This window comes from Anolis carolinensis, chromosome 4, assembly GCF_035594765.1.
Source record: "Anolis carolinensis isolate JA03-04 chromosome 4, rAnoCar3.1.pri, whole genome shotgun sequence".
Lineage (NCBI taxonomy): Eukaryota > Metazoa > Chordata > Lepidosauria > Squamata > Dactyloidae > Anolis > Anolis carolinensis.
Genome location: NC_085844.1, coordinates 48,619,544 through 48,635,823, shown reverse-complemented (window position 1 = coordinate 48,635,823; position 16,280 = coordinate 48,619,544). Strand labels below are relative to the sequence as shown.

The window sequence follows — 16,280 nt, the reverse complement described above, 5'->3', positions numbered from 1 at the left end:
AGGCAAGACACAAATTTCATTTAAACACTATCTATACACAAATCCCACATTAACAATTTGAAGCATCAGTAGGTTAAATGTTTTTGAATATTTATCATATTTCAGAGAAAAACAGTAAACTAGCTCTGTAAGTAGAAAAGGAGGGTCAACAAAAACAATACGGTATCAACAATAACATAATAATAATAATAATAATAATAATAATAATAATAATAATAATAATAAATATTTGTATCCCGCCCTATCTCCCCATGGGGAGTCAGGGTGGCTTCCACCATAGTTACAGAAAAATATTCAATGCCTATATAAACGAAAAACCATAAAAATTTTAAACAAAAGACAATACTAAACATTGTACAATAAGTTGAAATAAACAGTTGCATTAAATAATTATCATTAAAAGCAATTGAAAAAACAGCTGAGGTAAAGTGTCATATCAGTTACCTTTCACCGTTTCTCAGGCTTCTCCTATTGACAACACCTAGAACGGCACTGACTTTTTCAGCTGCAGCAGCACACTGTTGGCTCATATTTGGCTCATGATTGAATAAGACTCCTTTCATAGAATCCTAGAGTTGGAAGGGACCTCTAAAGGCCATCTAGTTCAACCTCCTTCATTCTGCGTTCATTCAGGGAAAGCACAATCAAAGCACCCCCAACAGATGGCCATGCAGCTGTAATAATGTTAATAATAATAATAATAATAATAATAATAATAATAATAATAATAATAATAAAGTTGGAAGGGACCTCTAAAGACCATCTGGCCCAAGGACCTTCTGCCTCCATGCAGCAAAAGCACAATCAAACACTCCTGAGAGATGGCCATCCAGCCTCTACAACAACAACAATAATAATAGAGTTGGTGAGGGCTGCATGGGCCATCTTATCCAATCCCCTTCTGCCTTAATGCAGCCTTCATGCAGCAAAAGCACAATCAAAGCACTCCTGAGAGATGGTCATCCAGCCTCAACAACAACAACAACAACAACAATGTTGGAAAAGACCCCTTGGGCCCTCTAGTCTAACTCCCACCTTCATGCAACAAAAACACAATCAGATGTGGACAGATGACCATCCAGCCTCAAGAAGAAGAAGAAAAAGAAGGAGGAGGAGGAGGAGGAGGAGGAGGAGAAGAGTTGGAAGAGACCCCTCGGGCCATCTAGTCCAACCCCCTTCTGCCTTCATGCAACATTCGTGCACCAAAAGCAAAATCAAAGTACCTCCTGGCCCTGGCCTTACCTTTGCCTCCACAGCCTCATCCTCCGCTGCATCTGCTGTATCCTCTACTCACAGCAAAGCACAACGAGGCCAGGCCTCCGCGGGCGGTGAGACCAGGCCTCCACGGGCAATGAGACCAGGCCTCCGCAAGTAATGAGGCCAAGCCCCCGCCTTGCCGTGATCGGACGCCTGGCCTTTCTGCGATTGGACACCTGGCCTCACCACATGCTGAGGCCTTGCAGCAGAGGAGGAGGCTGTGGAGGCAAAGGCAGGGCCAGGGACTCTGCTGCCTCACCGGAGCAGAAGACCTTTACTCGAATATAAACTGTGGGGGGCTTTTTCAGCCTCCAAAATGGGCTGAAAACTCATAGTCATGTATATATTTATTTATTTCCAATATATGGTACATAAGAAAGAACTCCAATCACAACTTGGCTGCACAAGTGGTCCAGTAAGTTGCACAACATTTTAAATTAAATAACATTTTAAATTATTAAAGCAGTAATTTAATATGCACATGCGATGTTGAGGTTTTTCAAAAGATCTTGTCCCTATAGTTTACTACATAGGTCCTGTCAACATAATCCAGTCTTCCTCTAATATATCACAAAAAATCTTTCCTTTTTATAACCTCGGCTGTACCAAAAATCTAAGCACAGAAGGTAAAGTAAGTAATTCTAAGGAATGGTGTGGCTGATTGTGCTGGTGAGGCTTACTGGGAGTTAGGTGCAGATGCCAAATATGTCACCTACCTCCTTCACAGTTGCACCCTGTAATGTTTATTCTGATTTGTACACAGGTATCAGATTTTCTTTTTTTCAAAAAGTTACAGATTCAGTGTAAATTTCACCTGGATAAAATGGGGCACATGTATATTTGTTTGAACTAAAAAAATCACTTTATATAACCATGTAAAATATAGCTCTGCCTAAGGCCTCTGTATAACCACCACCCCTCCACACACACACACACAAACCCCTAAGTAAATCCAGGGAATTTCTGAAAGATCCTCCAAACCCTCTACATTTTCCCCTAAAACAAGAGTGCTACAAAGTTAGAAAAACCTCTTCAAATTCTCTTATAAATATCACCCACAAACAAGCATGAAATCATTCTAGTCTTGTTTTCAGTAACAGAAGAGCTCATTTTCAGGTGGTATAGAACTGGACTTTCCACAGTTACCCATCATTCATGTAAACCATACCTTTCTGAACCTAACATAAGAAAAAAACCCTGAAGGAGCTGTCATCACAAATTCTTGGAAAGATTTTGCATGTGGCAGTTCTATGGGACAATGCGATATATGTAAAAAAAAGTTTGAGGAGAGCATAGGAATAAAAGACAACAGTGTACAGTTAGCAGTGGAAAATAGAGCTGTTGATAATACTCTCAATAATAATATAATAATCAAACAGCACCTTACAGTCCTAGTGATGGGCAAAACAAAGACTAAGGCTGCACTTAAAATAATACTCTGAACTTTTGAAAAATCCACTGACAGTAAATCCTACACTTCTAATTATGCAAATGTTATTTGCTTTTATAAAACACTTGTGTCCACCTTGAATTATAAACTGGAGAGCAGCACACAAATTAAATTAATTTAAAATAATATGGGATGATTTAAATGTTAAACAATGCAAGATAATTCCAACTATGTAAAACATTTAAAAACATCATATTAAAACAAATTTTAATATTAATATTTTTATATTCTGACCCCCACAAAGATTTTGTTTAAAAGCAAAGTTTTACCCAGAGTCAGTAAGCTAGTGTCAAGAAGCTTGAATAACTTAATCCCAGAAACCCCCGTAAAAACACATTCCATCCTATATGAATATATTCCTTACATACATTCCAATGTCAATGACACATGAGCGTTATTGAACATGAATACTTGTACATGGATCGGCTCCCTGCATATTGTTCATTCATGCTAAATATTCTGTGTGAACAATCTTATAATACAAATCTATAGTCAGCATACATAATTATATAAATTGCATCAAAACTGAATGTAACTTATGAAGAACCCTTTTTGTGTATTTTTTTCCCAGGGACTTCTCTCAGACATGAGAACTCCTAAGAAGAGAAGCTAGGCTGGTCACTTTCCTTGTTCTCGCTTCAACTAACAGGCAAAAACCTTTTTATTCGGTTTTTAGAAACTGACCAATTGCTGAAGAAAAAATGTTAATAAAAGTGAAATGATTCATTTTCTTTACTGATGTGTTTTAAATTATGTTGTTTCTAATCTATCATTTTTTAGTATTTGAACCTGTTTTGTGTGGGATAAGCAGAAACACAGTAACGATTGTGAATAACAACAGAGCTGCAAAATTCTCCAGAAATGCTACATTGCCTATTTTTTATTTAAAAAACTGAAGAGCCTAAAATTCCAAGTACAGTAGAGTCTCACTTATCCAAGCCTCACTTATCCAAGCCTCTGGATAATCCAAGCCATTTTTGTCATCAATGTTTTCAATATATCATGATATTTTGGTGCTAAATTCGTAAATACAGTAATTACAACATAACATTTCTGCGTATTGAACTACTATTTCTGTCAAATTTGTTATATAACATGATGTTTTGGTGCTTAATTTGTCAAATCATAACCTAATTTGATGTTTAATAGATTTTTCCTTAATCCCTCCTTATTATCCAAGATATTCGTTTATCCAAGCTTCTGCCGGCCTGTTTAGCTTGGATAAGTGAGACTCTACTGTAGTTGAACCAGTGTGAGCTCAGTGCAGCAACAGCAATATCAGTCATGAAAGTGAATTTATTATCACTTATGAATATACTGAAGATGATTCCAGACAATTCAACCACTATGCAATCTGAGACATACATTTTCAACAGAACCATAAAGGTTCCACAAAATGCTCAACCACAGAGGTATAAGAAGAGACTATAGTTTTATTTGAATAGATGACATATTTTATCTGATGAGAAATGGTGGAAATGACTCCTGTTTAAGATGAAGCTTGTCCTGAAAAGCACATTAAGAACCAGCATATATAAACATTACAACAGGAAAAAATGGAAGCCAAATTCTCAAGAGTCCCTCAAGTTCAAATGCCGCTTTCAGCTCAGAATGTCACATTTAACATCAAAAGTAAAGAAAAATACACACACTAAACAGGAAAGGTCCGATGCAAAAAACACAATTGATACAAAGCACAAAATATAGATGAGGATTGTCTGGTTCACTATTAAAAGTACACCAGTGCATAGGAGCTAACTTTGCACTAATCAGTAAATATCTTTTCAAAATGCAGATAGTGTAAGCAGAAGCTCATTAACCACTTTGTTAGATGAGTAGTCAGTTTGCTTCTCATTCTCATTTAATAACTTTTTTCCTGTTTTTAGTTGTTCTGGTAAGGGGAACAACTGGTCTTGGAGGTGTTGTAGGAGTCACCCAGACTTTTGTTTCTGGGTTACTTCAACATACTATTGGAGACCAGTTTGTCAGATGTATCTTTGGAATTCATGGTATCTATTACAAACATGGAGCTAACCCAATTGGTTTCTCGACCGATGTACTCTGCATATCATACCCTTGATGTTATTTTCAGCTCCAAACATACCGATCTATCAAGAGGAGATTATCAATACCTCTGAGTTGTCATGGACAGACCATTTTTTGGTCAGGGCTAGTATCATAGCTACAACCTACCCCCGCAGTGGTGGACCTATTAAAATGGTCTGCCCTCAAAGGTTAATGGATCCTTGGAGATTCCAGGTCTTAGAGCAGTGGTTCTCAACCTGGGGGTCCCCAGATGTTTTTGGCCTTCAACTCCCAGAAATCCTAACAGCTGGTAAACTAACTGGGATTTCTGGGAGTTGTAGGCCAAAAACATCTAGGGATCCCAGGTTGAGAACCACTGCCTTAGAGGGTTCTATGGCTGGCTTTTCCAACAATCGTGTTGAATCCCTGGTCAACAAATGATATCAAAATCTAGCCAGGGCTATTGATACGATCACTCCCAAACGTTCTCTCTGATCCATTTCAAATCAGGCTCCTTGGTATGCAGACACCCTCAGGGAAATGAAGCTTGAAGGACAATGACTAGACCGTAGGTGGCAGAAAACTCAACTTTTATGCGACAAGGCACAGTACAGAAGGTAGCAATATGTGTGTGAAGAAGTGTATAATTATATTTTGTTTATAGATGACATGTTTATTTGATTTTGTTTAAACAGTCAGGTTTGGCTAAGTTTAAAATGGTGAGTATTAGAGTGGATGATGTATGGGGGAAGGTAGCCATCTTAAGGCGGGTTACCATAGCAACAGGGGCGGAGCCAACCGCCGCTTGGAAAGGAAAAGGGGGAAGGTTTTAAAACCCAGCGGGCAGTCTGTGATTTCCAGTCACAGTGAAGGAACTGATTCTTGTGTAGAGGATCAGCGTGGCTCAAATAGAAGAATTTGAGTTAGATCTAAAATAAAGAGAATTATTTTAGACAGACTGTGATTTTAAATCACAGGGAACAGTCTGGTTTCAGGTGAAGGGAACCAGGAAGAACAGACCTCTATTAGGCCAGACTAAGCAAGTTAGGGGACTTGTTTAGGGTCATTTATAGAGTCTGTGGATTAGGGAAGTTAATCCCAGTGGATCCAGGAGGATCAACTTTTAGTGTAATTTGGAAGAAGAAATATTTTGAAAGTTTGACCACCTCATATCTGTTTGTAACCATTAAGCTAAGTGCCTTTAACAAGTTATAAGAAACCATCAAGCTCTGTACACGCAATAAACTTGTTTTGATTTTATTCCAACTAAGCCTCTGTCATACTCTTATATTAAGTTAAGCAACATCAACATCTGAAGTAAAATAAATAGAGAAGGCTAAAAAAGAACCAGTGCCATCTGCCTGACGTCTCCTCCATTGGTGGCAGCGAAGATAATCAAATAAATAATTGATTAACATCATCCTCCATAAGACATCATATTAATTGGTGGTATCTGTGTGTTTGGTAAGATCAAAAGGATTCCATTCCTGTCAGACACCTCGTTACAATGTGCAACGAAGAAAACTTTCTTTTCTGCACATGTTGCGTCTGCTGATTCATGTCCAGCTGAACTGTTCAGAGTGGTGAGAGACTTAACCCTGGTGCCTTCCCCCCCCCCCCAACCCTATTGCTAGAACCTTCAGTAGTTCACTGTGATGCCTTTAACAACAATTTGCAGATAAATGCATCATCCGGTTTACCAGGTGAGACAGTTGCAGCGGTGGGTGCCCTCTTGCCAGCCACAGCACCTGCAGAGGGCTTCTTCCTCATAGAAGAAGCTTGGCGGGAAAGTTTCCTGCTACTTATTTTATTGTACTGTGATATACTGGTAGTATATCGTATATAGTTGTGTAAGCCGCCCTGAGTCCTGAGTCCCCTCAGGGAGAAGGGCGGGGTAGAAATATCGGAAATAATAATAATACTTGGCTAACCGTCCTATCAGTGGTGAGTCTTCCCCACCTCCTGCTGGGCCGGGACCCAGTGCTCATTGGCTGGAGGAGCCTTTTTAAGGCTGCCCACAGCCGAGACAGGCACTGTGCCTGCTCAATCTCTTGCATAAGACATGGCTTAGATACTGTCATTGGAGCAGAGGCCAACAATGAGGTGTTCAGCAACTCTGAGTGGGATTACACTAGATCAAGCTTTAATTGATGAGTACTGTTGATGTGGACATGCTGCTGGGGCTAGTAAGGAGGAAAACCTGTTTTCTTGATCCCTGTCCCTCGACTGGTTGTCCAGGGAGAAAATGCCAGTCTCAAATACAACAAATTATTAATGCATCTCTCAGGGAGGAGAACTTTCCATCCTGTTTAAAAGAAACAGTAACTGCTGAAAAAGCTCTCCCTGGATCCCCTAGACCTTAATAATAACAGACCAGTATCTAACCTTCCTATTTTGGACAAGATGATTGAGAAGCCTGTTGCCCCCCCCCCCCACCCCCAACTTCTTGCAGTCTTGGTGATACACACTTCATTGATCCATTTCAAACCAGCTCTAGAGCAGGATATGGAGTTGAGACTGCAATGGTCACCTTAGTGGATGATTTCTGTCTCAACACCAAGAAGAGACTGTGCCTGTTAGTGCTTCTAGACCTCTCAGAGGCTTTAGATACCATCGGCGGTGGTATCTTTCTGGAATGCCTGGAGGGGGTGGGAAACAGAGGCACTGTGTTGCAGTTGTTCCGGTCATACCACTCAGGCTGGTTCCAGATTGTGATGCTTAGGCATAGCTGCTCCTCAAAAAAAGGAGCTGTTATGTGGCATCCCACAAGATGCCACTCTATCCCCAATGCTTTTGATATTTTACAGGAAACCACTGGGATAAATTCTCTGTAGGCATGTAGTGGGGAATTAGCATTATGCTGATGACACCCAAATATATTTCTCCATACCTTCAAAAACAGCTTCACATAAGGATAGGGTACCTCCTCTGAAAGAATGCCTGGAGGAGATAAGGGACTGGATGAGAAAAAACAAACTGAAACTGAATCCAGACAAAACAAAGGTGCTTGCCATCAAAGGTCCTAATCTGGGGGAGAAGGTGTGTCATTCAGTTCTGGATGAAGTTACACTCCCCCTGAAAGACTGTGTTTGGAGCTTGGGAATGCTCCTGGATCTGTCTCTCCAAATGTCAGCCCAGGTAGATGATGGTCAGAAGTGCTTACTACCAACTTCGGCTGATATGCCAGCTGCACTCCTTCTTAGATTTGGAGGGCCTAAAGATGACAGTGTATGCACTGGTAAACTCAAGATCAGACTTCAACAATGCGCTTTACATTGGTATGTCTTTGTACCAAGTTTGAAAACTGCAGTTGGTTCAAAACAAAACCTTTCTTCTACTATACAGTAGTATAGAAATATTACTATATAAATAGTACTAGAGATGAAAAACAAGTGTGATAGAAGGCTGGGTTTTATTTATTTATTTACTTCATTTAGATCCCGCCCTTCTCACCCTGAAGGGGACCCAGAGTGGATTTTATTCATTTAATTGATAGCTCCTCTATTTTGAAGTGATCTTCAATTTGGATCAAGGTCTACCCACCCAGTTGGACTTCTCTACTATAAAACTAGCATCCAGGGCCGGCCCTTGGTCATTTTCAAGTGTAAGCGAACAGAATTTTGTTGCCCCCCCCCCCCAACCAATCACTGAACAAAAAAAGCACTGGATAAGCAAAAATGTTGGATAATAAGGAGGGATTAAGGAAAAGCCTATTAAACATCCCATTACATTATGATTTTACAAATTAAGCACCAAAACATTATGTTTTACAACAAACTAGCTGTGCCTGGCCACGCGTTGCTGTGGCTTATGTAGAGGGTAGATGGCCATCTGTCAAGAGTGCTTGGATTGTGTCCTGCATGGTAGAAGGGTTGGACTGGATGGCCCTTTGGGGTCTCTCCAAACTCTTGGATTGTATGGTTGTATTATGATTATTATTGTTTTTATTATCTTTATGATTATTATCATTATTATGTAGAGGTTGGATGGCCATGTCTTAGGAGTGTTTGGATTGGTAGAAGGAAGTTGAACTGGATGATCCTTAGGAGTCTCTCCTAACCTTAGGATTCCATGATATTGTTATTACTATTGTTATTATTTACAGGCTGGATGGCCATCTGTTGGGTGTGCTTGGATTGTGTCCTCTATTACAGAAATGGTTTGGGCTGGATGGGGTTTAGGGGTCTGTCCTAACTGTATGATTGTCTGATGGAATTATTGTTATTATTGTGGAGGCATTGGATGGGCATCTATGAAGAATGTTTGGATTGTGTCCTCCACGGGAGAAATGGGTTGGACTGGATGGTCTTTAGGGGTCTGTCATAACTGTTTGATTCTGTGATGCGATGTTGATTATTATTATTATCATTATTATTATGGAGAGGCTGGATGGACATCTGTCAGGAGCAGGGCCGTAGCCAGAAAAAAATTTCGGGAGGGGTTTTGAAAATTTCGGGGAGGGTTGAACCCCTAGCACATACCCCTCCCCGCTACAAACCTGTCAATATCTGCTTGAGATAGTGCCTGGAGGGACTCTTAATGTTTTGCATCTCATAGACTTAGCATGGGGATTTGGTTAACCAGTTAAAATTCATGAGTAAACAAGATTTTTTTTATAACTTGAAAAATTTCGGGGGGGGGGGGGGTTGAACCCCTAACCCCCCCCCCCCTCGCTACAGGCCTGGTCAGGAGTATTTGGATTGTGTCCTGTTTTATGGTAGAAGGAAGTTGAAGTGGTTGTTGCTGAGGGGTCTCTGTGGACCCTTGGATTTTATAATATTAGAGCGGTTGGATGGCCATCTGTCTGGACTGTTTCAATTGTGTCCTGTTTTATGGTAGGAAGAACTTGAGTGGGAAAGGAAGCGGGTGGGTGTTCTGGCAGTGGCGGCGTGGTGTTTTAAAATCTCTGGCATTTCCCTTTAGGGGTGAGCTCCGCCGCTGCCGTTAGGCCGTTATTCCTCCCTCCCCCCTCCCGGGTCGATAGGTGTCCGAAGTCAAGGAGGGGAAAAAGCGGTGGTTTTGCCGTCCTCCTTCTCTCCTTCCTGATACCTCCTCAGACAGGAAACCCACCTAGCTCTTGGCTGTTTGTGTGAAGAGAAGAAACCGCCGCTTTTGTCTTCCTCCTTCCCTCCTTGTCGGTAGCTTCACAGGCGGGGAAGGCACCTCACTCACGCCTGTTTGCCGGATCTGTAGGATAGTGAAAGTCACCGATTTTGCCATTCTTTTTCCCTGCCACTTAGGAGCGTGCGGGGAAATTGTGAGATGGCAAGCAGCGGTGTGCAGGGGCTGGTGGCCAAGATGGTAGTGGTCGCGGTAGCCGGCGAGCGAGGGCGCGAGGGAGAGAGGAGGAGGGGGTGGGGTGGGTGAGCATCACATGCTGGGCCTGTCCCACGCAAGCGCACATGGTTTTTGTGGGTTTTTGGGTTTGTGTTGGCCACGGATGTTGATGTGAATTGTGGCTTAGTCGTCTAAACCCAGCCACAATGTCTAACAAACTGTGACCCTGCAGAAAGCAACCATAGTTTCATATTTTTACAGTGTTTTAAAATATATGTACAAATTGATAAAATATTTAATACGTAAAAATAACTATTTAAAAATTAATATTGTTCAAATAGCAATTACCAATACACTGCCATGGAGTTAAGTGAGACTTAAGGTAGTCCAAGGACAACAACCATATGATTGAAACCAAAAGGTTTAAATAAACCTCATTTTTAACTAAATGAGAAAATAAATGAAACCAAAAATAGAGGGGGGGGGGGGAGAGAGAGAGAGAGAGGTAACAAAATCATCACTATTACTGTATCTGGAAGGCATTGTTATGTTTAGAGGGAAAGATCTCCTCCTGAAATTGAAGTGTAACAAAGCATTTCAAAAATGTATCAATGCACTGTAGCAATGAAAAGTTCAACAGTACTAAATCAGATCCAGTCCAATACCAGGAATACTTATCTTACTGAGTTTTGGGAGGCTCATTTCCAAGTACAGTAGAGTCTCACTAATCCAAGCCTCGCTTATCCAAGCCTCTGGATAATCCAAGCCATTTTTGTAGTCAATGTTTCCAATATATCGTGATATTTTGGTGCTAAATTTGTAAATACAGTAATTACAACATAACATTACTGCATATTGAACTACTTTTTCTGTCAAATTTGTTGTATAACATGAAGTTTTGGTGCTTAATTTGTAAAATCATAACCTAATTTGATGTTTAATAGGCTTTTCCTTGATCAGTCCTTATAATCCAAGATATTCGCTTATCCAAGCTTCTGCCGGCCCGTTTAGCTTGGATTAGTGATACTCTACTGTACCAGTATATGTGTTGGTAAGAGAAAGTATTATAACTACTTCTGAATATTTAATAGATTTATACACTATTATCCTTGAACATAATGTCAAAACCCATCTGTATAATTAAAAACAATTATCAAGGTTATCACTACCCTTCAAAAATTAACTTTAGAAACATCATAAAATGCACAAATTGAAACAAGTCTTTTGTACTTTTTCAGACGTTAGTCTGGTCCCTGAGAAAGAAATTCAGTAGTTGAGAAAACTGATATATTTAGTACTACAAAAAAATAGAGACTAAAGGTTGAGGTGCAAAAGAGTCTTAAAAGTCTTGCTCTGTTGTACAAAGGCCATGATATTACATTGAAGCAATGCCTTGTACTCCCAGACAGCACTAATGTTACAAGTACTACAGATTAAAGAATGGTGCTGGGAAAGATTTGGCTTCTTGGATCTTGATCTACAGCTTCATGATGATGATGGGTTGCACTTCACAACAATTGGCAGGAATGTTTTTGTTAATAGGCTCATAAACCTGTTTAGGAGACCTTTAAACTAGCTCTACCTAAAACAACAGATAAAAGTGAAACCCATATTTTAACTATAGTTGGATGCAAAGCACACCTAGAATCTCAGAAGAGGACATAGAAAGTCCCACAAGCACTTTCAGGGAAAATAATTTTGAGAGCATGGGTAAGTAAAAAAAAAAGGGTATATCAAGCTTGAGGCTGGAAAAAAATGTGCTTGTATCTATGTTTAGTTTACCTTAGATGGCACTGAAATACATGTGAAGTTATTTTTGCCCTTAATAGTGATGGAAGTTTCCATTTAATTCTGTCAAATGATTGTGCACCAATCTATTCCCCCCCCCCCCCAAAGTGGACCCAGGCAAATGTTTCAAAAACAAAAAAGAGGCCAGAGTCAGCAGAAAGCAAAATAAAAAGGAGAGGTGAAAGGGGGCAGGCTTTCATTATTCTCTTCACTCTTACTTGTTTACTGTCCCTTAAACTCAATAAACATCACTAGGTGCCCTATTCTTTGTCATCTGCAATGAAGAGCCCATATAACCCCAGGCCCAAGCACCACTGCTTGTTGAATTTGTATAAAAATACAAGATTTCCTGGCCCAATGTGATGTGAGCCACTAAGTCCCATAGTGTTCAGCTGCCTACACAAAAAGGGGAGGCCAAATGTCTTTGTGCACACCTAACCAAAATAGCAATAGGAACAACCAAACAGCAAGTGGCTCTTCTGTAGTCAGTGATCAATGCAGACAGCTTTCAGTGTAAACAGACACTCTCTTGAAAGGAGGAGGAGGAGGAGCCATGCTGGTCTCACAACTAGCAGGTCAGCGTCAAAGCCTACAAGAGAGAAGAAAGCAAGCAAAAGAGAGAGAGAGAGAGCATACATTTCGTCACGGCTCCATTTGCCAAAGGCACTAAGGCCCAAAGTGACCTGGATTGGGGTTGTGGGGACGGGGCAAGGGAAAAAAACAGACAACAGGCTGTGAAAGTGAGGTTTGTACAGGGAGATCAAAATGAATTGATGTCTGTCTCTCTCTCTCCCTCACACTCCTCTTTTCTTCTCTGCATAAACTTGGGTATAAACAACACTGTAGAATTAATGGAGTTTTACACCACTTCGATTACCATAGCAATTAAAGTGGTGTCTAGCTGCTTTAATTCTACGGTTCAAATGTATCCCTTTTGACAGGCGAGAATCATTTGCTCTCCCTTCTCTTTGTTGATCTTCCTCTTTGGCACCTCCTCAAGGGGCGGCTAAAAAAACAGAGCAAAACAGACGGGCAGCGCAGCGTTGGCGTCAACTCCGCCAACTTGTTTATCCTTTTATAGCAAATCGGAGGACTAAGGGGGAGGAAGCTGAAAGCAGGAGACATGTACTTCCCACTCCCCCTACCAAAAAAACATAGCCCTTTCTCTGCTTTCCCCCCTCCCTCAAAGACCCCACACAACACAGCACTTTCAGCTTTCCCTAGCACCAAAACCTTTGGAGCAGACATGGGCAAACTTTGGCTGTCCAGATGTTTTGGACTTCAACTCCTACAATTCCTAACAGCCTGTGGGAGATAAAGTCAAAAACACCTGGAGAGCTGAAGTTTGCCCATGCCTGCTTTGGAAGCTTAGAGGGTCATTGAATCAGAGAATTGAAGACTTGGATGTTTAAACAAGCCTTTGAGAATGTCTAGTCCCAATGGTCTGCAATTAATGATACAGCACTACACTTTCATCCTATGCTCTTGTTCCTTAGGTAGAATTTGCATCATTCCCTTGTTGTTTACAGTTTGGCCATGTTTCATGGCAGTTGTCACCATAGGTTATTTGGTGTTGTTCTGAGTTTAAATTGTTTTATTTGCTACTGGTTTTACTTTTTGTATTGTACTGTGTGTTTATCTTATGCATTGTTTTAGGCACTTTGTGTCATATGTAAGCCACCCCGAGTCGCTTCGGGAAGACGGAGGCAGGGTACAAAAATATTAGAATTTTTTTATTAGTAAAGGTAAAGTTATTATTAGTAAAAATAAAGGTTTTCCCCTGCCATTAAGTCTAGTCATGTCCGACTCTGGGACTTCAAGAACTAAGCCGAAGAGCCGGTGTTGTCTATAGACACCTTGAAGGTCATGTGGCCAGCATGACTACATGGAACACCGTTACCTTCCTGCCAGAGCGGTACCTATTGATCTACTCACATTTGCATGTTTTCAAACTGCTAGGTTGGCAGAAGCTGGGGCTAACAGTAGGAGCTCACTCCGCTCCCCGGATTCAAACCGCCTACCTTTCGGTCAGCAAATTCAGCAGCTAAGCGGTTTAACCCACTGCACCACCGGGGTCCCAAAGTTATTAGTATTATTATATTATCAGTGCAATTTGACACTATTCCATTAAATGTTATGGAATCCTGGGAGTTGTCGTTTCACAAGGCCTTTAGCCTCCTCTGGCAAAGAGTACTGGTGGCTCAGCAAACTACAAATCCCAAGAGTCCATAGCATGGAGCCAGGGCAGTTAAAAGTGCATTAATTCTGCAGTGTAGATGCACTCTAGAGCTCTCGGTGGCACAGGAAGGGACCTGGAAGGGAACTCGTGTCCTTCGAGGATGCGCCCCATCTCCACTCTCTGCTCCCCGCTCCCCTTTCAGAGGCCCCGGGTTGAGACGTGTGTAAACATCACGAGATTTCGAAGCAGAGAGGGGAGAAAAGCCTCCCAAGGAAACGCCACGAACAAACGAACACATCGGGCTTCTCAAAGGCCCGTGAAGGGGCCATAGTGGACTTGATCGCCCACCATCCTCTCAGATTATAACCCTGAAGGGATAATAGAAGACCCCTGATATCCTTTGACTTGGGCAACGATGGTGCCATATAAATAAACGACAACAATAACAACAACGTCACCGATGGCGACCATTCAGGCGTTGAGCTGGAGCAGGGCCGCGGTGGTGACGTCATGAGTATCTCCCTTCCGAAAAAAAACCCCCCGACTGTTGCCCCCTCCCCTTCCTCACGCGCAAGAGTTGCCCTCATTCCTTCTGTATCAACGGCTCTTCTTACCCCTTTCCACATAAAACACGCAAGAGAGGCAAGCACACGAGGCCCTCAACTTACCGTCCTCCCAAGGCGCCTTCCGAAGGCGAACTGAGGGAAAGTGAACCGGGACAAAAACAAGAAAAAGGCAAAAGGTGTGTGGCGGGGGTCTTTTCAGACTGACTGGCTGGGAGGGAGGGGGGAAATAGGTTTTTCCCCCTCTCTCTTCCTCCTCCTCCTCCTCAGGCCCCCACCTTCCCACGCAATGGTTGGTTCCGACTGTTTGTGTCTGTCTATTCGAGAGACGTTGAAGGAAGGCGAGGAGGAGGGGAGCGAAGGGGAGGGGATAAAAGCTCAACAGCTGAGAGGATGTAAACACTGCCGTCACGTGACCGCAGGGGAGAAGCCACGCCCCCTCCTCTTTCCCCTCCTCTCCCTCTCGCCGCCGCTTTCGGAATGGGACGCCCGGGTGTCGAGGCAACTTCAGAGCCTCGGAAGCCCCGCCCCGCAACTCGGCAGCAGCCAATGGCGGCGCGGCTGTGCCACGTCATTGGCTGTTGCCGTCAAAGTGCGTGGCCAATGGCAACCCCCTTGTTCCTAGGCAGTTTTTGTTCTGTTTTGTTTGAGTCGCTTTTCTTCAAGCCCTGCGGCTTTTCTGGATTGTCAGATACAAAAGGGGATTTTATTGGGGGTTTTTTGGTCCTCTTTAAGAGGAAAGGGAGTATAGTATAAATAAAAGTTGGATGCATTAGACCAGGCATCCTCAAACTCCAGCCCTCCAGCGGTTTGGGCCTCCAACTCCCAGAAGCCCTAGCCAGCTTGTTCAATGGTCAGGAATTCTGAGAGTTGGAGGCCCAAACAGCTGGAAGGTCGGGGTTTGAGAATGCCTGCATTAGACAGTCAGTTTCCTTTTCTTTTTTGAGGGAGGGATGCTCTTTGTGACCTTGTCAAAAAGGGTTGCATCGTTCTATTATTTATTTTCAGTATTTGTATTCTGCCCTTCTCACCCCGGAGAGGACTCAGGGCGGATCACAATGCACATATACATGGCAAACATTCAAAGCCATTAGACATACGACATATATAGGTAAAGGTAAACGTTTCCCCTGACGTTAAGTCCAGTCGTGTCAGACTCTCGGGGTTGGTGCTCATCTCCATATCTAAGCCAAAGAGCCAGCGTTGTCTGTAGACACCTACAAGGTCATGTGGCTGGCATGATTGCATGGAACGCCGTTACTTTCCCGCCAGAGCGGTACCTATTGATCTACTCACATTTGCATGTTTTCAAACTGCTAGGTTGGCAGAAGCTGGAGCAACAGCGGGCGCTCATTCCGCTCCTGGGATTTGAACCTGGAACCTTTCGGTCTGCAAGTTCAACAGTTCAGCGCTTTAACACACTGAGCCACCGGAGGCTCCACGACATATATAAACCATATATAGACAGACACAGAGGCAATTTAACATTCCAGCTTCTGGCTTCATAAGGGCATGGTTGATTCCGGCCACAGAGGGAGCTACTGCTTCACCGTCCACTTGTGACACCGAGTACTTGATGGAATGCTTCCTCATTCTTCTGCACGCTGCTGAAGATTTTGTGGCAGTGTAAATTAGTTAAATTAGTCTCCCCGCATAAGCAGTACCTAAATTCCTACTTGACAGATGCAGTTGTCTTTCGGCTGCATAGGTCTACAGCAAGCTAGACTATTAAATGGTCAGG

The 16,280-nt window shown here is 42.2% G+C and overlaps 1 protein-coding gene across 3 annotated transcripts in view; it reads right to left on the bottom strand.

Annotated features, from left to right (window-relative positions):
- pcmtd1 (protein-L-isoaspartate (D-aspartate) O-methyltransferase domain containing 1) overlaps positions 1–15,007 on the bottom strand; it is a 47,615-nt gene extending 32,608 nt beyond the window's left edge. Inside the window, exons 1-3 of one of the 3 annotated variants that reach the window (XM_008114858.2) lie at positions 14,645–15,007; positions 9,803–9,919; positions 7,623–7,672 (exon numbers count right to left, since the gene is read on the bottom strand). The gene's annotated coding sequence lies outside the window, so the exon portion shown is untranslated. The remainder of the gene's footprint in view (positions 1–7,622; positions 7,673–9,802; positions 9,920–14,644) is intronic. The other 2 variants (XM_062980378.1, XM_008114857.2) reach the window with 2 other exon arrangements.
- Positions 15,008–16,280: the final 1,273 nt, after the last annotated feature.